This window comes from Lucilia cuprina, chromosome 5, assembly GCF_022045245.1.
Source record: "Lucilia cuprina isolate Lc7/37 chromosome 5, ASM2204524v1, whole genome shotgun sequence".
Classification (NCBI taxonomy): Eukaryota; Metazoa; Arthropoda; class Insecta; order Diptera; family Calliphoridae; genus Lucilia; species Lucilia cuprina.
This window is the reverse complement of record NC_060953.1, coordinates 65,036,105-65,058,476: the sequence shown is the minus strand read 5'-3', so window position 1 is coordinate 65,058,476 and position 22,372 is coordinate 65,036,105. Positions and strand designations below refer to the sequence as shown.

Here is a 22,372-nt window from a genome sequence, read left to right as displayed (position 1 = left end):
ATTTTATTACCGGTACTTTATCTATCTGCCATGGGAAATAATTTGTTTAATATTCATAAGATAAAGACACTTTCTACTTTTACTCAACAGCATCATCTTCTCTTCTAAGACCTGTAATTAAAAGAAAAAAAAAAAAACTCGTCAATGTAAATTGATAGCTATCTTATGACTTTAACCATCCAATATTATAATTATAGTTAGTAGATGTTGCAATTTTATACTTTGGCATAAAGAGATGTTATAGACTGAATTTAATGAAATACTTTGAGATCTTTAATGGAATCACTTGGTTAACAGTAAAAGTAGTTTAAGTTTACTGTTGTTAAAAATGATTATAATGATCAAGATTTAAACTGTGTATTAATATAAAGCCTATCTTATGTTCTTGATCATATACGAATAAATAATCATATAAAATATTTGTTTGTACTACCAATCCTATATAGCTTTTTCATTTCATTAAAACTACAAGCTCTGAAGATACTTAGTTTTGAAAACAAAAAGTTTGCTTTGTTGCTGAAGAAGTCATGCATTTTAGATCCCTTGACGATCTTTTTATATGTAAAGTTATTTTAATAGTTTGATTACAATTGGAGTCACAACCTCAATGGATAAGTTTTAAAGAAGTGTCTGTATAGTTGAAACTATAGTCTTGACTATAATTTAGCCTTGGTCAGGACTATAAAATTATAGTTAGTTTTTACCAAGATCTATAGATTAGTCTCGATTATTGTCCCTAACCGGAAGTAATGGTTAATCTCAGCTATAGACTATGGCTTAGTTTATAATGAAGTCTTTACTATATACATACATAGCTTTAGTTAAGACTAAGGTTTAGTGTTAAGTCGGGACTATAGTTTAGTCAAGACTATGTTTTAGTCTTTAAACGAAATAATAGTTTAGTAGAGTTTTGTCCATAATCGAAACTAAAGGGAGGTGCCTTTAGTCCATAGTCGGAAGAGCAGTCTATAGTCGAGATAACAGATAAGTCTTAAGCTGGAGGTCTACACCACTCGTTCTACGCTTAAAAAAATAGAATCAATGTATGTTTTAGTCTTTAAAGGAGATAATAGTTTAGTAAAGGCTTTGGTTGTGTTCATAATCGAAACTATCACCTCCCTTTAGTCCATAGTCGAGATAACAGTTAAATCTTAAGCTGGAGGCCCACACAACGCGGTCTACGCTTTCTCGCATTCTACGCATCTGTCAAAAAAGTAGAATCTTTGTATTTGTATGTTGAAAGTAGAATGCTTGAAGTAGATCTACTTTCTACTTGTTTGACATTTTATATTGTTTATTTAATGCGTATTTATAAATTTTAATAAAATAAAATGAATTTAATGATGAAAAAATAAATTAAAGCTGTAGAAAAACGCGATGTTAAAACAAAAAATTTACGCTTAAAATGCGTCGCATGTAACTTGAAGGGTAGAACGCGAAGGAAGCATGAAAACGCGTAATGCTTTGAGGCGAAGACGCGTAGTGTGTACCTCCGGCTTAATTAGCCAGCATCACTATCCGTTATGTTACTGATGTAATGATCCAATACGCTACCAAAATTACGTATAACATTACAACTGTTTACGATTAAGTATGATCAGGTTATTTTAGGCCATCTTGATTTAGTTAATTTAGTTTATCAGTCAGTCAGTTAGTTAATTAGTTGGCTAGTTAGTTAGGAAGTTAGTAAGATAGTTAGTAAGATGGTTATTTAGTTAGTTAGTTAGTTAGTCAGTCACTCACTCAGTTAGTTAGTTAGCTAATTCGTTGGTTACGTACATAGTTAGTTACTTATTTCATTAAATTGAATTCTTTTCCGATCTTTTGTTTATCAAAACAACTGTGACGTACAAAAAACTTTTATATTGATCCCAATATAAATAAAGATTTATAAAATAGAGAGGGAGAGAGCTTTTATAAAATATTATTTAATGTTTGTTTATTTGTTTATATTAATAAACATAATTATAAGAGAATGAGTTATAATGGTTGTATGTGTGTAGAAGCTTTATTGTGATTAATTGCAGTTGACACTCACGTGTGGCAAAGTAGTGTGGAAACAGACGTTTAGCATTATTGCAACAATATCTCCCCCGATGCAATACTGGCTGCTGTAAAAACACTCTGATAATAAGTTGCTTTAGATATTTTGCTTGCTACTTAATGGGTTTGTGGGTTTTCTCAAATGAGCTGTGACGGGATGCAAACAAAAAAAAAACGTTAAACTGAGAAACTACAATAGAGCAGCACACAGGGCATAATGAAACGTTTAATTTAACAAACTCAGAGCACAGCTCAGTAATATAAGTATAAAAAAAGTACTTTATACAATGATGACGATCATCGTCAGATCGTGCCTTTTTTACAGTTTTACTCTACTCAGTATGACTATGGAGTTTGCTGGGTTTTTTTTTTGTACTGTATTGTTGTTATTTTTCCATTTCTTAAGTTTTTTTTATATAATATTGTTGTTTACTTCGTTTATTTATCGATTTTGTTGTTGTATATTTTGTATTTTAGTTTTTTCTCAGTATTTTTTTAAATGCTTAAGTTTTTTAGTCTGATGGTGATCGCGTTCGTGTAAAGTTCCCTCCATAATGAGGTTATTTTTTGTATTTTTAAATAATTATTTTTTTTTGTAAATTGTGTTTGTTAGAAGATAAAGTATAATGACTATTGTTTACATTGGCATTTTTGCAAAAGAAATTTTGTTTAAAAAAATAATTATTAAGAAAAAAGCTTTTAAGATAGTAAATATTGAAAGATAAAACAAAAAGAAAAAATATATTGAACAAATTGATTACAAAAATTAATCAATTGTGGTGTATATTTTTACAAAAAGAAATGTTATAATTTTTTTCCACAGAGTTAACTAAATGTTTATAAAAATAATTAGTTTTTTTTTCTTAAATAATAAAATAAAAAGTTATAAATGTCTGTTATTTGTTTTAAATTAAAGCAGTTATTTATATTTTGAAATGAGAAAGTCAGCTTAAGCTTGCGTATGAATTAGTGGTTTTGAAATTATAAAAAATTAAAAAAATAAAATTCATTTGAAATTTTTATGTGTTTTAAAAGAAAGTTAAAAATTTTAAATTTTAATTAAAAAAAATTATATTAAATAATAAAATAAATTGTTACATTATAATGTCTAAATATTTGTTTAAATAAAAAGTGTATAAAAAACAATTTTCAAAAATATTGGATTAAAAAAAAAACAACAAAATGTAAGTTTAAATAGTTTATTTAAAATGTTTAACAATTGTTTATAATATTTTGTCTATTTAACATTGAAATTTTTTAAATAATTATAAATACCTATCTATTTCTATAAACAAAGAAATTTGAAAATTTTATACCCACAAGGTCGAACTAAAACGATACTATACGTATAAGTTTTCAATACATTATTGATTACATGGCAAAAATTTTAAAAATATATATTTTTTCTCCTTAAATGTTTGATAAGAATTTGGGTCATTGTACAAAAAAACAATATAATACTTTTTCAAAAACTCCATTAGATACTTTTTTAAGGCAAGCTATACACAAACAAGTCGTGTTTGATGAAGTTTAGTTTTTACACAATTTTTTTTTAGAAATTAAAATTTATAAAAATACAAGGTTATTAAATATATAACAAAATATCAAAACCGTTACTTTTAATTAGTTCAAAAATCATTACTACAACTGTAGCGTTAATTGAACTGTAGTCGTATCTCCTATACTCTTATCTTAGAAATTCCTTTCTACTTTATTACACCAATCAATTGCACTTGCTTTGTAAATAAATAATTTCTTAAATATTAACATTTAAAACGAATATAAATAAATAAAGAACACACATGAGTTTTATTATTATGACCACTTATGAATCATTTCTTTTTAATATAAACCTGATAGCACCGTGTACATATTACAAAAATTTTAATTTTATGATAAATTTCCCTGTGGTTTTATGAATAAACAATCTGTGTTGTTCTGTGTCATATTAAAATGAATCTTCCAAAGAAATTGGTTGAGCTCAAGAAATGGTACTTAAAACGAGAGTAAAGTATTGATAAAAACAATACAATTGGTTAATTTATAAATTTTAAAAATACAGCCGCACTCTTCTTTTTAAAGTGGAAAACTTTGCAGAAAACTACTTCACCATTTCCGATGCTTTTCAAATGTAATTTTTAAGTCTGAAATTGTGAAAATAATTTTTTTACATTTCCAACCCTTGATCTTAGACCCTAGATTCTAACGAGAGCTAGATAACTGAACTAGAACTGAGTAGAACTGAACTAGAACTGAACTAGAACTGAACTAGAACTGAACTAGAACTGAACTAGAACTGAACTAGAACTGAACTAGAACTGAACTAGAACTGAACTAGAACTGAACTAGAACTGAACTAGAACTGAACTAGAACTGAACTAGAACTGAACTAGAACTGAACTAGAACTGAACTAGAACTGAACTAGAACTGAACTAGAGCTGAACTAGAACTGAACTAGAACTGAACTAGAAATGAACTAGAACTAAACTAATACTGAACTAGAACTGAATTAAAACCAATAGAAAATAGGAAAAAAATTATTAACAATTAGTCTAGGTTTAGTCCATGTTCGGTTAATTAAGTTAGAATAAAAACTGTATTATCCAAGTTTTAAAATCACATTTTATGGAATATAATAAATAACTATTTCAAATTCCTTTTAATTTTAAGTTTTGAAAACTTTAAATTTAAAAAGCAAATATTTAAAATATACTTTCTGTAGTATTTCTTTATAATTTATGAAATATTTAAACGATTTCACTTAAAAATAAATTAAACGAAATTTCTCTTTAGGACATTTCAGTCATTGTATTGTATATTTTTCATAAAATCCACAGCGAATGGCGTGTAGACAGACAGTCAGGCCAGAGACACACTCACTACAAAACAATTGTTTTAATTTATTTTAAAATTTATAATTTTTTATAAGTTTTTTTTTTGCACAATTTAGGTCTACCATACACATGACAAACACGATTTTGATGTCAACAAAGACATTTATTCATCTTCGTGATCCAAAACAAAAAATTTTATTTAAAAGTAAAGAAAACAATGTGTGAGAATTTATTTATAAAAAACACATAATAAATACAAAAACAGTTATTTGTTTAAATTTAAACCAAAATAAATATATGCAGCATTGTTTACAAGATTTGTAAAGTTAATAATAACATTAGAGTTGCATTTGCTGTTTGTGATTTCGCAAAACCTGCAGACCCTGGGGTTTTTCTTTAGATAAAAAACATGCAAATAATATTTAATTAAAATGTTTTTAAACCCCAAAAAATTATAAGTAATAGTTAAAATTAAATTGTAGGTCACTTTTTTCGCTAATGGTTAACTTTGTTTCTTGTTTTAATTAAAGATTAGTTCACGTTTTTTTTTCTCAAGATAAATCATTTAGAAAACAAAGAGTTTTAAATTTGAAACTGTGATTAGGTTTCCGTCAACAAAGAAATATTTATTTATTTGTTCGTGTTGTTATAATTCTATTTAAATGTCAATGAATATTTTTGTTGTTTGCATTTTCTTTCGATTTGGTGTTTGAACACGTAGAAAATTAAACAAAGTTTAGATTCAAAACAATTGTGCGTCATTATAAATTTAAATGTTTTATATTGCTGATATAAGCTGTCGATTCTTTTCTAATTTATAGTTATGTGTACATATGTATGTCTGAATTTTTATTGTATTTATGTTTTTACTTGCATAAAAATAAATTAAAACTATTTAAAAAGATAATTTTCGATAAATTCTGCATTTTGGAAAATGTTTTGGATTTTTTTTTATTGTAGAAGCGTGATGAAGTCGAAACTGTTGCATGAAATGGAAGTAGTTCTTTAGTCAATGATTTTTGGTTTAAGAAGTTTCGAAACTTTTTTGTATTCCATTGTCCAAGTGTGTTACTAAAAACCTATTCGTTGAAAGCATTTTAAAGTACATTGAGCTCACAACAATATTCCACAGAAAGTCTTCTTGAAACAATGGGGCATCCATTCTAAAAATAGTTATTTTAGAACAAATTTTGGAATATAATGTTTCAAATGGATTTGAATTCTAATTCAAGAGTCGAGATCATTTTCGATAAATATAGATAGATAGATAGATAGATAGATAGATAGATAGATAGATAGATAGATAGATAGATAGATAGATAGATAGATAGATAGATAGATAGATAGATAGATAGATAGATAGATAGATAGATAGATAGATAGATAGATAGATAGATAGATAGATAGATAGATAGATAGATAGTTAGTTAGTTAGTTGGTTGGTTAGTTAGGTAGTTAGTTAGTTAGTTAGTTGGTTAGTTAGTTAGTTAGTTAGTTAGTTAGTTAGTTAGTTAGTTAGTTAGTTGGTTAGTTAGGTAGTTAGTTAGTTAGTTGGTTAGTTAGTTGGTTAGTTAGTTAGTTAGTTAGTTAGTTAGTTAGTTAGTTAGTTAGTTAGTTTGTTTGTTAGTTAATTATTACCTTGGGTTGTTATATGATTGGTGTTGGTTCAACATCGACAAGTATAAAATCGGTGCAGCTGATAATCTTTGATCATAGTTTGTCCAAGTTCCAGTGCAAAGAACTCCAGTTTTCGTGGGAACTTTATTTATGCTTATTTCTTTTGCTTAACCAAATATCTATTGATGCAATCATAACATTCAATAAGTTTCATGCAATTGGATATTAATTCGTTTTTTACAGCATAAATATTTTTCTCGGTGTAGAAAAATATTTAGTAAAGATTTTTTAATTACAGTCAGAAATAGTTCAACTGTTTACTATGGAATCAAACAACAAATATCTGAAAATGTAAAAAAAATATTTTTTAAAAGATTGTTACAAATCCATGTCATTTCAAATCTGAAGTATGTTAAAAATGTGATCATCGGGAAATTGTAATATATTTTGCATATTTGATCTGCTTTACAACATATACTTCAATATTTTTAAACCAGTTTTTGCAAATGCAAAACTTTATTAATAAACCTTTAAGTTAAAAACAGATTTTTTGATTCCAACAACAATAGCAACAACAAAAAATCACATAAATTAAATTTGAAACTGAAAAATATTTCTTAAGGAAAATGTGCAACAACAAAAAGATGTTGTTTTAAGATAAAATTTTGTACCACTTTATGGAGTTGCATGTATGTTGTTTTTGAATTGTAAAGCAAAAATGTTGAGAAATTGCATCATATGGAAGTCTGTCGGAATTGTATGCAACAAAAAGTTGTTGTAAGAAGATAAAGAAACAACTATAAAGCAAATATAAATTTGTATGTTAATGTTTATGGTAATTTCACATAAATAATCAACAACAATAAAACAATGAAAATTATTTAGAAAAAACAACAACAAATTTATTACTAATGATTCGTGAAAATTCAGCATAGAAGTAAAAACATATGAGTAAACTTTAAGCACTCAAAGAAATATGAAGTAAGAAAGAGCAGTTGATAAACATTATCTCGATAAAGGGCTTAAAAGTTTATTTAATCTTAAAACTTTCCAGAAATTTCGATAAAGAAATTAAGTTTTTATTTTTTTAATTAAAAAATGAAACTCGCGAGATATTCACGAGTTTCCTTTAATTATCTTTTGTTGTGCGTATTTTAGGTTTCAATTTATAAGACTTTTATTACTATATTGTTACGATTTTTTTTTCAGTGTATTTAATGCTTTAAGAATTTTTCAAATACTTTTTAAAAGTAGTTTCATAAAAAAACATGTTAAAAACTAGTTTATGAGGTATAAACGTGTTTACCATATTAACCAATAACGCTGCCAAAAACAAGAAATAAATACCAAAATTTTTTTAAACAAAACTCCTAAATTTAACATTCAAACTAAATTCGTTTTGCTTAAATATTTTTCTCTCTAAAAATTTCTAAAAATGAACGTAAAAAAATCGATTTTAAAAAGTTGCAATTATGTTTTATTAACACGTTTTAAAACTATTTATTTGTGCTAAATTTTCAAAAATAAAATTGTTTTTAGTTTTTGTTTTATGAAACATTCGAAAAAAAAAAACAAATCAAGGTGATGACTATGACAGCTTTTATTGTGTTGTTTAATAAAAACAAGTATTGAATTTTTTATGATGTCAACATAAAATAAAAAAATTGCAATGTTTAGGACAAAAATTAACAGTTGATGGAAAAAACTTAAACTTAAATCATTCCTTCAAGCATTTTGTAAACAAGTGTTATTTATTATAATTATTAAAAATAATCTAAATTTATTTGAAATTCAAATTAATGAAAAATAACCAAATGACACATATTTGTATAAATTCTATGGAAATTATTGAGCTAGAACTGAAAGTATAGATTTGCTATAACATCAAATTAGTAAGCTTTTTTTTAAACAACTTAATTGACATGCAAGTTATAACTCATTAGAAATTTATTGCTAGATCACTTACTAAAATATACAGATTAGACGATCGTTTCTGCTAATGCTTTAGTCTGTAATCCAGTCTATAGTCTAGTCTATAGTCTAGTCTATAGTCTAGTCTATAGTCTAGTCTATAGTCTAGTCTATAGTCTAGTCTATAGTCTAGTCTATAGTCTAGTCTATAGTCTAGTCTATAGTCTAGTCTATAGTCTAGTCTATAGTCTAGTCTATAGTCTAGTCTATAGTCTAGTCTATATTCTAGTCTATAGTCTAGTCTATATACTAGTCAATAGCCTAGTCTATAGTCTAGTCTATAGTCTAGTCTATAGTCTAGTCTATAGTCTAGTCTATAGTCTAGTCTATAGTCTAGTCTATAGTCTAGTTTATAGTATATAATCTAGCCTAAAAAAGACTCTTACCAAAAAAATTGCACTATTTTCATCCGATGAAAATTTTTATACTCTCTAGTGCGGAATGCAATCACACAAAAACTTCTTTCTTATCTAATTTTTTACTTAATTATGTGAGAAATTATTTAAAAAAACTCTAAAGGGAAATGCATACAATAGAAATTTGCTTTTCAATTAACTGCAAACGTGACAATTTAAGCCATTATTATTTTAAACCGGTAGATAGAGAAAACCCCACAATAACGTGCAAAAATTAGTAAAAATAAAATTACAGTTAAAAAAATAAAAACTACATATTTGTGTCTTTGTTTTACTAGAGATTCTTTAGTTAGAAAAATTCTTTGTAAGAAACTAAAAAAAAAATCCCTATTTTACCGCACACATATTAAACACAATTTTATTTAGGAAATAATTATTAAATTGTAACCACACACGTCTTATTATAATGAAATAAATTGTAAATTTATTTTTTTTTTGGTTTAGGCATACAAGAATCACAATTATCTAAAAAACAAGAGATTTTTTTAAACGTTGAAAAAATTTTTAAATAATTATGTTTAGTGTTTATAATCAAGTGCAATGAAATAAAGTTTTTTATCAATTATTGTTTATAATTTTAAAAGTAATTATCGTTTATTTGTAATTTTTTATAGCCATTTTTTTTACAACTGGCTTATTTGATATTTTTTTATCTACCAAGTATTTCCGGCCAAAAATAAGTTCCATCATCAGTTTATTACTTATATGTTAAAGAAAATATTATTTTTGCAGTTTTTACTTCCGTATTGTATATGGGGAACTTCATGTCAAATGACCCAACTTAATAAATCGATTTTAATTTTTTTAATTTCACTAAGGTTAGTACTAGTCAGACACATATTTTCAGCTATATCGGTCAAGAACTGTTGGACTTAAAAAAAATTTTTAAAAAAACAATTTTTTTGGAAATAATGGAAAAATAGCTATCTGAACTCCTTTGAACAATTAGGACCAATAGTTACACTCTTTTGAATAAAACCCTGGTATGACCAAAATGTCCAACTTTGACCCACTTCTGACTCCGGCAGTCATTGACCGATGTTGGGTTAAGAAAAAAACTTTCAAAAACCCAAGCTTTTAAATCAATAATAAGCACACGTTTCAGCATTTGCCTAATAGAATCTGGCCAACAATGTTTGAGATATGGTTTATTATCAGTTTTCATAGCTCAGTTGACAAATAATGTTTATAGTAAGTAATTTGCTTCAAACCTTGAAATCCCTTTTAAACAACCAGTTTTAAAAAATCTTAAAATTTATAACCTCAAGTGAATGTTTGTTTTAGTAGCTTCTTTTAATGTAGCTTTTTTTAAGAACAACCATAAAGAAATAAATTAAATTAGCCAAAAATATAAATTACATAATTTTTGTTTTGTTTTTTAGCCTACTTAACACTCACTTCTACTATAAAGTATTTAAAATTAGTTTGAATGTGTGTTAATTTAATAGTTTTAATTATAGTTTGTTGTGTGTACGCCATCAGAGCAGTAAGTAATGGTGGTTACCAAACAATTTACGATTTAATTGCTATAATGCCTTTTTAAGTTTCGTTTTATTTATTTAAGTTTATTTTAACTTTGTTTGGTTTTGTTGGCCAACCACGTGTTAATGCGAGTAATTCGGCTTTTTATTGCCATTTTTTCTTTAATGCAATAAATACTACATAATAATGTTTGATTTTTTTTGAATTGTTTATTTGTTTAAATTAACAAAAAAATCGAAATATTGTACTCATCAGCCAAATTAATAATTATATTAAGCTGCCAATAGTTTCTAATTAGTATTCACTAGATGGTCTTTAATTCATGGTTGCACTATTGTTTTTTTATTATTTTTTTTTTTTTTTTTTGGTTTCTACACACAGCTCTGTGACTTACTCAATGTTTTCTTTTCGGACAATCCTAAGTTGGACATTTGCTAAGTCGTATTATGTTTTTGTATTGATTTTTATTTAAATATTTTGAACTTGAGGGTGAACTTTATGGTGTTTATTTTTGTCATAATTTATTACTGTTTATTAGTAAGATTTTTTTTAGTTATTTTAACAATATTGGTAATTCTTATATAATATACATCTAGGTCTGTACTATAGAACAGATTATTGCCGAGAATATAGACTTGACTATAGGTAAGACTAAAAAACCAGACTATATAGAATATAGTCGAGAATATAGTCTAGACTAAAGCTCAAAATAAAGACCAGACTATATTGGGAAAGTAGACCAAAGTCAAGACTATAGAAAAAGCTATAACACAGAAATATTGCAGACTATAGAGTAGACTATGGATCAGACTATAAAACATAATATAGTTTAAACAATTGAGCAGACTATAGTCAAAACTGTAGACAATATTGACAAAACTATAGTCAAAACTATAAATCATAGATCATGCTACAGTCCAATGATGTTGTAGTCCAAACTATAGTCAATACTATTGAACAAAATATAGTCTAGACTATGGATTATACTAAAGTCAAGAATACAGAACGAAAAGATTCCAGCCTTGACTGTAGAGCAGAATATAATCCAGACTGTAGTCTAGCTAATAGAGCAGACCCTATAGACGAAACTATAGTGCAGACCATTGTCAAGACAATGAAGCAGATTATTGTTAATGGACTAGATTGTAGTCATGACTATAGACCAGACTAGAGTCTAGACTTTAGACCAGGTTATTGTCAAGAATCTTGACTATAGATTTGACTATATAACAGACAATAGATAAGTCCATATACATGTCTACAGCCAAGACTATATACAATAATTGGATAGTTGTTGCTGAGGTTAACAGACATTGGCTAATAATTTCGGTTCATTCCCTTACGTAGAACCGGCTGTCGAGGTATGATATAGAAATATTTAAAGCTGAAAAAAATCTGTCCTAAGGACAGAAATAACCTCAGAGCACCACATACACGAGGAAACAAAGGTCCTCCCAGTCAAAGAACATAATATCATGCTGACTAAACAGTTCATCCTGGGATGTCACCGGAGGAGCTTTGAACGAAATTCATAGAGTAGCCGCGGTTTCAGGTTACCGCATGAATGTCGTGCTTAGAGGTCGCCGCGAAAAACAAGAGTTGCTCTGGCACAAATGAGATCAGGATGAAGCAACAGTCTTCGTGATTACTGTTCCCGCATAGACCGTGCCGTCCCCCATATATGCCCAACATGTGGACAGAGTCCCCATGATAACCACCACATATTCAACTGTTCAGCCTACCCTACTTCACTTAGCCCTATGGATATATAGACGAACCCTATTGAAGTAGCACAATTTCTTGACTTGGACCTAGTTTAAGCTGTTACAACAACAACTATACAATAGTCAAGACTTTAGAACAGACTTTAGTTAGTTGTTACTACATTCCAGACTATAGACCATCTTATTGGCAAGAATCTTGATTATAGATTAAAGTATATACCAGACTATATACAAGACTATATACCTGTCTACAGTCAAACAGGTATATCTACAGATACTAACTAAATTTGATTTTAGTTACGACTATATATACCATATGTAAATTATAAACAGATTCAAGTAAGGACTGTAGACCAGACGTAAGTTTAGATTACAGACCAGACAAAAGTCAAGACATCAGTCGAAGCTATAAACCAAACATCAACTGAGCTTGCCCTATGAACTGGGACATATATATTTCTAAATCTAACGAAATGTTTTTCTATTTTTTTTACCATTTAAAAGTAAAGTATACTTTTTTGCCCGACACTAACAGTTTAATACTATTTAATAATACCTATTAGCAGGAAACCTTTCAACTGTATACTAAACCTCAATGCACCAATAGATAAGAGGTAACCTTAATAACAACCTTACAAAGAACCTTAGGAAAACAACGCACAAACGCACAGTTAACTAGACTGAGCAACAAAAAATCCTCCAAAGAATTTCAACAAAATACAACATAATATCTATACAACAATACAATAGTTGTTGTATTGATTGTATGAAAACTTTGTTAAATGTTTATAAGTATTATTATGTTTTATTTTTTTATTATTTAAAATTCCATTAGCATTTACGGCCAATAACATTCATTTTCATTTTTTGTTTGAAAATTCAAATACAAAAAAAATGTTTAATTAATTTGCATATGAAAGCATCAGACTAAAAAAAGGAAGAAATAGAAGAAGATGAGAGGAAGGTGGGTTAACTTAATACAATACAATTCAATCAAATACAATGGATGTTGTATGGAACTGAGGTATTTATTGTTATTATTAAGTAACGTAATAAGGTATATTTTTGTTGTTTTTATAACTATTTCCATATTTTATGTATTTTATAACAAAAACAAAAAAATACTATTAAAATTGAATGGTCTGTCGGTGTGAGTGATGAAGTGGTAGACAACATATCGAACATATAAATTGTCAATCTTTAGACAATTTTTTAAAATTAATCATACAGTTTATATGGTTCTGATATGTTGTGAGGCACATTGTCTGTCATTTTGTTTACAGGTGGTGGTAGTTTTTTTTTAATATTTATTTAATTTTCTTGCATATTTATAAACATATATTTGAATTGGCATTCAATATTAATGCAAATTTTAATTTTACCATTTTTACAAAATAATTTTTTTGTGTAAATGGTCAAATATGGAGAAATTATCTTGATAGTTGAAGATTATTAATAATTTTTTATAAAAAAATAAAATAAAACACAAAAAATTGTGTTTTGTTTAATTATAGTATTTAAAAAGAAAAGGATTGAAAGACATCTCGAAAACTATTGTTGTCAACAATATCTGACATTTAAGGTGTTGAATAAATGACAAATACCTAGAGATATGTCTTGTTGTTTTTTTTAATAAATAATACTTAAATCGCTACCTTATTTATTTTTTTAAAAAAGAATCTATACAACAAAGAGAAATTTAAAAATCTTGAAAAAATCTATAAATAACTATCATATCATCGTAAGCATAAACTACTGTTATCGCAAGTTTAAATCATTAGATTCAAGTTTTTAATTTAAATCTTTATTTCATATTCTATCAGCTTCTCTAATTTCTATAAATAATTATTAAATTAAATTTCACAACATTTTAAGAAAAAAAAGTGCAAGTTTTCTAAATATCACACCTTTTTTAAATCAAAAATTCATTTCTTTTTTTAATTTCAAATTTTATCAATTTGTCAGAAAGTTATAAGTAGAAATGTTCATCATTAGACATACAAATTAGTTTTGATTAGCATTTGTAATTTTGCTTTTAATTCTCTGTTTATTTCCCTTAATATTTGTTTAATTTATTTAAATATATTATCTAATATTTCATTTATTCGTTTTTGTATTTGAGTGTGTATGATTTGGCCTAAAACTTTCTCTTACATTAATGATGTTTATTTTCTTTTTGAATACAAAAAAATAAAATAAATATTTAATATAAACTAACCTCAAAGAAATATTCATATATTAGTTATAGTTTTTTTTTTCTAAATTTAATAATTTATTAAATAAACAATAAAGAAATGCTTGTAAAATCTTGTAGTTTATATTTAAATCTTTAAATTAAACATTACCGTTAGGTTACATGATCGTTAAAAAAAACTGACCATTTAATTGTTTGTATTGTGGGGTGTTGACGTTAAAAGAAAAAACCAGCTTGCCAACAATTGTTATAAAATCAATAAAAATATTTTTTTCAACATGTTAAGTTTATTTGTTAAATTTTGAATTACATCAAAAAAATTTAACATAAAATGGGTGTTTATATAGTTACAGCTTTGCGAGTATTAACCCAATTTATACAAGTACCTAATTATTTTTCATTGTTTGTGTTATTATTGTATGAATATAAACGAAATTTGTAGCATTTTATACAGCCGGATCTCAACTGATATTAAATTGGCCCAAGATTAATCCAAAACACCTGACCAAATTAAAGTCAGTAATATAGGTTATACATATATAGAAGTATAGCCAGACTATTGTCAAGAATTTATCCGACTTTAGTTAAGAATACAGATCAGCCTAAGGGGGATTATGTAACAAACTATATACAAGACGATAAACTAGACTAAAATCAGTATAATAGACCAGACTATAGTCTGCTGTCGTAAATAATAAAGTTAAGACTATCAACCATACTATAGTTAACATTATAGAAAAGACCAGACTATAAACAAGACTATAGACCGGACTACAGTAAATACTATAGACCAGATAATAGTCAAGACTATAGACCAGATAATAGTCAAGACTATAGACCATACAATAGTCAAGACTATAGTAAAGACTACAGCCAAGATTAAATATAGAGCAAACTATAGACAAGACTATGGACCAGACTATAAAACACTTTACAGTTAGTAAAGACTATAGTCAAGACTACAGAACAGACAATAGTCAACACTATAGACCAGACTAGAGTCAAGATTATAGATTAGACTGTAATATAGACTATGGACCAGACTTTAGAATAAACTCCAGTTAGTAAAGACCATAGTCAAGACTATAGTCAGCACTATGAACTATCTATAGTCAAGACTATAGCCAAGGCTATATAACTGTACTATAGAATGCAGTACAGTTAGTAACGGCTTTCACAGACCACAGTGAACACTACAGACCTGACAATAAGTAGTCAAGACTATAGACCAGACTATAGCCATACTATATACTAGACTAGAGTCAAGATTATAGATTAGACTGTAATATAGAATAGACAATAGTCCAGAATAGACAATGGACCAGATTATAGAACACATTTCATTTAGTCAGTCAACAATACAGACTAGACTATAGTAAAGACTTTAGACCAGACTATAGTTAACTATAGACCATACTGTAATATAGATTAGACCATAGTAAAGACTATGGACTAGACTACAAACCAGACTACAGTTAGTAAAGACTATAGTCGATACAATAGACCCGATTATTGTCAAGACTATAGGCCAGACTATACTTGTGACTATCGACCAGACAATAGTCGAGTCTATAGTATTGACTATAGTCTGGTCTAAAGTCTTGAATCAATTTTAGCTTGGATTATAGACCATACTATAGTTAAAACTATAGACCATTATAGACCTATAGTCAAAACTATAGGCAAAACTTTAGACAAGACAATAATCATCGAGAAAGCCTACAACATTTGTAAAAGTTTTACTTCTGGTATTGTCGTTTTAGTCCGATAAGATTTAATAAATTTTTAAATATCTGAAAAATGATTCGACCGATTAAAATTTCATACAGAGAATACTCGTTCAAAATTACATTTCCGTAGGATTTGCATACATATATATTGTCCATTTTGGAGATACATATGGACATATTTTAGAATGTATTATATATGTATATATTCTTAAATTTATTATTAACCCCTATTTTCTTGTTGCCGTGAGTTACAGTCATTAGGAAAAGGACGATCATTATTTTTAGTTCCTATGGTAATTTGACAAAAGGTAAACATTTACAAAAATGACCAAAAAATTAAACATTTCAAATTAAATTTATAAAATTCTGAAATTTTTAAATCCTTTTGAAAATGTGTATTTTGAATAGTCGAAAAGAAAAGTAGAAATTAACACTTACTGCACTTCTTAAAGGGGGATAGAATAAAATATTTTCCAATAAGTAATTATAAAACTTTTGTTAAACATTTTTAAAATTGAATAAAAACTTTGCAAAATTAATTTAAATGTTTATTGTTAATTATTCAAGTATTTTAAGTTAATTTATTACACAAGACTAACACACTTTAATTTCTTACAACAGGAGTAAGTTATTTAATAAAAATAAAATTCTATAAATAATTTTATTTCAAAAAATTTTTTCATTGTTTTGGTCATTTTGTATTTTTACACCTTTATTGACGATTGTTTTATATTATTAATCGAAACTATAGTAACGAAATCGATTAATATTTAAGTTGAATTTGAATTATTCCCGCAATTTTTTCACTTTGATTACCGTAACGTGTGGCGTGTCTTGTATTGAGGAGGTTTGTGGACAACCGACCGACCGAACTAGCGAACGAGTAAACTGTGTGTGGTATGAATGAAGTGTGCTGCTTACAACAAGTAGACTATAATAAAACTGATTATATTGACAGTTGGTGCAATTTCACATACATACGTATCCATACAATATTATTATATTTTTATTTTGAAGCTTACTACTGCACTACAACAATATTTATTTATTTTGTTTTTTTTTTTTTTTGTAAAATGACGTGAAAGCTCCGACTGATACGCGACAATTGCGGCGGCGTACTAAATTGTAATTTCTACTCGAACTCAGTCACAGAATTCTTTCTAGTTGTTTTTGCTAACTGCACTTGTATATTAACAACAACAACAACAACGGCGAAAGTAGTAGTATTAAACATATTATTGTTATTAATGGTTGACCTCTGAAGTACCAGTCTACTGCTACCGTTTTATATACAAAAATACAAAAAAAAACATCTTGTCAAAAGAATGAACAAATTTATATATATATATAGAAGAAGACAAGTAAACAGAACAGAAATATGGTTTAATGCGTATTTGTTCTTGGTAAATGTTTTTGAAATAAACACGTAGGGCTTGATTAAAATTTAGTAGCTGTTACTTACGATTTTGTTGTAAAATGTAAAAAGAATTTCTTATTTTGTAATTTATAAGCGAGTGTTTTATTTTTGGAAGATATGTATTTAAAGTAGATATTAAGAATTAAAAGAATTTGTTCATAATATGTTTCTAATCAAGATTAAGATATAACATGCGGAAAGCTTAATAGTATTTCCGCTGCACAGTGGGTCTGATTAAGATTGCTCGTAAGTAATCTTATTAAATAACTGGTTGAGGAAATTGTATTTAACATTTCAGATAATTTAAAATCAAGCAAGTGTGAGTCTATCTATTTATTTATCTATCTATCTATCTATCTATCTATCTATCTATCTATCTATCTATCTATCTATCTATCTATCTATCTATCTATCTAACTATCTAACTATCTAACTATCTAACTAACTATCTATCTATCTATCTATCTATCTATCTATCTATCTATCTATCTATCTATCTATCTATCTATCTATCTATCTATCTATCTATCTATCTATCTATCTATCTATCTATCTATCTATCTATCTATCTATCTATCTATCTATCTATCTATCTATTTATCTATCTATCTATCTATCTATATCTATCTATCTATCTATCTATCTATCTATCTATCTATCTATCTATCTATCTATCTATCTATCTATCTATCTATCTATCTATCTATCTATCTATCTATCTATCTATCTATCTATCTATCTATCTATCTATCTATCTATCTATCTATCTATCTATCTATCTATCTATCTATCTATCTATCTATCTATCTATCTATCTATCTATCTATCTATCTATCTATCTATCTATCTATCTATCTATCTATATATCTATATATCTATATATCTATCTATATATCTATATATCTATATATCTATATATCTATCTATCTATCTATCTATCTATCTATCTATCTATCTATCTATCTATCTATCTATCTATCTATCTATCTATCTATCTATCTATCTATCTATCTATCTATCTATCTATCTATCTATCTATCTATCTATCTATCTATCTATCTATCTATCTATCTATCCATCTATCTATCTATCTATCTATCTATCTATCTATCTATCTATCTATCTATCTATCTATCCCCCATTTTTCTTCCACTGAATGCATATATTGCCCCTCTTAACTTTTTTCTTCTACAACATCTATTTCCTCACTTTTTCTTTTAAATTCTAACCCTGTTATAGGCCAAGAAGTTACCAGGTTTCTCACTTCATTTTAAAAATCGTTTCTGGTTAATTTCTAATTACACTCTAAATAACTAACAACAACATATCGCCACCACCCCGCGACCTTGTATCTAATTATATTTGTTATCGTTTCATTGTTGTATCTTTTAACAATTTCTTTGCAACAACATGGGTGTTAACTGTTTTTATTGTTATTATTGCAAAGTAACCTTTTAGTTTAGTTTTTTAATGTTTTTTTTTCTGTTTTGCCTCTTTTTTTCTTTTAGATTTATTTTCATGGTAATTAAACGGTTTTTGATGGTTTTTCTTGTTACTTTTTATTTCCAAGCTTTTAATGTTTTTGCTTGTTTTTCATTTCTTTTTTGTTGTTTTTCATAATGTGAGAATTAATATCTCTTAGTTTTCCTACATAATTCTTCATCATTCATACGCAGACTATAAACTTGAACATAAATCTACACCTGTATCTGATGGATGCATATGTATGTTTAAATCATAAATTTATTATTTAGTTTTTTCTATTTAACAATTAGTGGATAAATATTGTATGTTAGTAAGAAATAAAGTAGAAAACAAATTTTTTTGTTCTTATTAAATGAAACTCAAAACCGTTAGTTTATTAGCTAAAGATTAAATAAACTTTTTTTTACATTTAAACTAAATTACTACTGATTTTAGTTTTTAACTTGATCATTATCAGCAGATCGGATTTATGAATTAATGGTCAAATGATAAATGAGTTTTAGTAATTTATTTTATATTTATCAATTAATTATTATAATTTCACTTGTTAACGTATGGAATAGATATTTTTGGAAAGTTTAACTCTTTGAAAAATTGATAACCATTAACTAAACTAATTGATTAAAGTAAACTAATGTAAAATTGTTAATTACTTTTCTTTTTAAACTCTATAAACATTAGATGTAATCACTTTCAATGAAACGAAAGGAAATTAAGCCGATTTTTTTTTTCGTCTTGTCAGTTGTAAGAGTATATGACAACAGACAAATTCTGAACAAAAATGGACTGCTGATTCAAATAACATTCAAAATTTTAATCATACTAGAGTCAAGTTTTCCATCAATACCGGGAAATGTTTTAATCTTCTTAGATATATCGTAATTGGTACTGCAAAATGACGTTGTATATCGTATCAACGTAAATCGAATTTCATATTAATCATATTTTTTAAAAAGTTCAGTTTATTTATATAGAACTCAATGAATCGAAAAGTATATCAATTATCAGCTTTCATGTCTGGTCGCATATTTTATGATTTTTTTTGTTGGAGAATATTCACTTCACTCGAATCAGTTGTATTCGGTATAGCTTTTCTAAGATGACCTAACCAGCCATAAATTAAGATGGTCTAGTCAGATTTTAGAAGCGTATATTAGATACCAAGCAGCCTTTAGTCCTACCAAATAAATAGCATATGTTTGCGCCAAGGACATTTGGCTTCGGTGTCGATTTTTTACGACTTCGTACGCTTTGGGTTGCCGTAATAGATTAAGTTTTCATCGTTAGAACTGTTTTCTTTCAAAGCTTTTAAACAGCATTATTTTCTTTGATTTGCGATCATGTTCTTAAGGTAGATCGGGTTGGGATTAGAAGAATCGGTTGTTTTATTTATGATTTCTTGTTGAATTTCATAACATCCTTTAAGGAATAATGCCTATAATTCTTGTTTATCAATGGCAATCTTTGTCATCCGATCACATTCACCATAAGCTTCGGTGAACAATCTTTATGTTGCATAAGCACTTTTTATACCCTACACAAATAGAAGTAGTATGGCATTATGCTTTTTTACTAATGTTTGTAACGCTCCAATTTATTGATCGTATACCACCCCTCAAGTATACCAATACTCAAAATCACATTCGATTTGGACAGATATAGTCTACGTGAACCTTATGCGCAAGTTATAGTCTGAAAATTTCAATATTTTTGAGTTTTTAGTTTTCCTGGTTTTCGGCACAAAACCAGAAAGGAAGCAGTCTACTGCTTCCTTGTGCCAAAATTTTTATTTCACTTAGCCTCCACTCTGACATTCCCAATTCATGACTATTGTCGAATATACAAAGATCTCTTCAAATATCGGTACAATTTAGTTTTATATAAATTATTTAAACTAGAAAATGACTTAAACATCCAAATTTGGCTTATAGCCATTAGTATAAACATAAATCCCTCTTTCGAGGTCTAAGAGGATCGATCCTCATGTAGAAAATCAAATCAAAAAGTTAGTTTTTGCAAATGGTTTTCAAAATACTTCTGCTATAAAGTTTATTAAAAATATTTTAAAACTAAAAACTTCAAAAATTTTGTTTTACCTTTTTATAAAATTATGTTAAAACATTTAAATAATTATAAATCCATGTTAATTAAAGAGAAATGTTGAATGTTGATTTATTTTTTTAACTTAGATTTTACCCACATTTATTTTATATTTATTTTTTTGGTTAAATCTTGTTGTTGTTGGGATTTTTTTGCAGTAGCCATTAGTAGTAGAAGTGACAGAAGAGAAATCTGTATTTTTTCGATATAAACATTTCACTTGGTTTGGAATTTCTTAAGAATCGTGTTAAATGATTTTTTTTTATTTTGCACATAAACTGTTGTTTTAAGGTAATAATTTCATTTCCTACAACATTTTGCTATTTGATTTCTTTTACTACTTTTTCTCTAATTTGGCGAAAAGGTGACAAAGCTTAAACTTATAGATATATATTTTTTTTTTGTTTTCGTATGATTACTTCAGAACATTGACTTGAGAGTATTTTTATTCACAGACAAAGATTCCCACCTTAAAAATTAAGAAAAGTTAAAAAAAAACATCTTATCACTACAACACTACACACCTTTTTTATTATTAATTAAAATTTATAACTTTTTTCCTTATTTCCCCATTTAAAGAAATTTCTTTTTTTTAATTCTTTTTTTAAAAAAATGAAATTCTTTTCATAATTAAAATGATTATTTCAGCAACATTTTTTTGTTTATTTTTAAGTAATTTTTTTTTGCAGTTGTTAATTTTTTTCTATAATTAAAATATTTAAGCAAATCGTAGCTTTGAAAATATTCACGTCGTTATTTATGTTGTTAGTTTGTTGGTATCAGTGTTTAAACGCGTTTTATTCTATTTAATTCTTCTTTTTTTAAACTAAAACGATAAATGCGACTCGTTTAACACACGTCTGAAAGAAAACTGAAAATAAAAATTCCAAGAGTAAGTTTTAGCTTGATTGTAAGAAACTCCTATTTCGAATCGACTAAAAATAATACACAAACCAACAACAACAAGCATTGATACAACAAAAAACATATTCACACAAAAAAACCCATCTCAATTCAAAATATACTCGTCGTACTAACAAATACACGATTAAACAAAAACATAAAATAAAACACAACAATTCAAGTTATTAATAAAGTCTGACCACGAATGTGTATTGCAATAAGTATATCAATATATAACAGCTATTACTATTTATTACTAATCAAGTCTAGGTTTTATAACATTTCAAAAATTTTATATTACTTGTCTTCAGTACTTTTTGCCTTCGAAAAATTTGGTTAAAAAGGCAACTAGTCTATAGTCTAGTCTATAGTCTAGTCTATAGTCTAGTCTATAGTCTAGTCTATAGTCTAGTCTATAGTCTAGTCTTTAGTCTAGTCTATAGTCTAGTCTATAG

General features: G+C 26.9%; 1 protein-coding gene across 1 annotated transcript in view; it reads left to right on the top strand.

The window, feature by feature from the left end:
• Positions 1–3,167: 3,167 nt before the first annotated feature.
• Positions 3,168–22,372, top strand: part of LOC111675062 (rho guanine nucleotide exchange factor 16) — a 46,306-nt gene continuing 27,101 nt past the window's right edge. The window contains exon 1 of the mRNA XM_046952677.1: positions 3,168–3,227. The gene's annotated coding sequence lies outside the window, so the exon portion shown is untranslated. The remainder of the gene's footprint in view (positions 3,228–22,372) is intronic.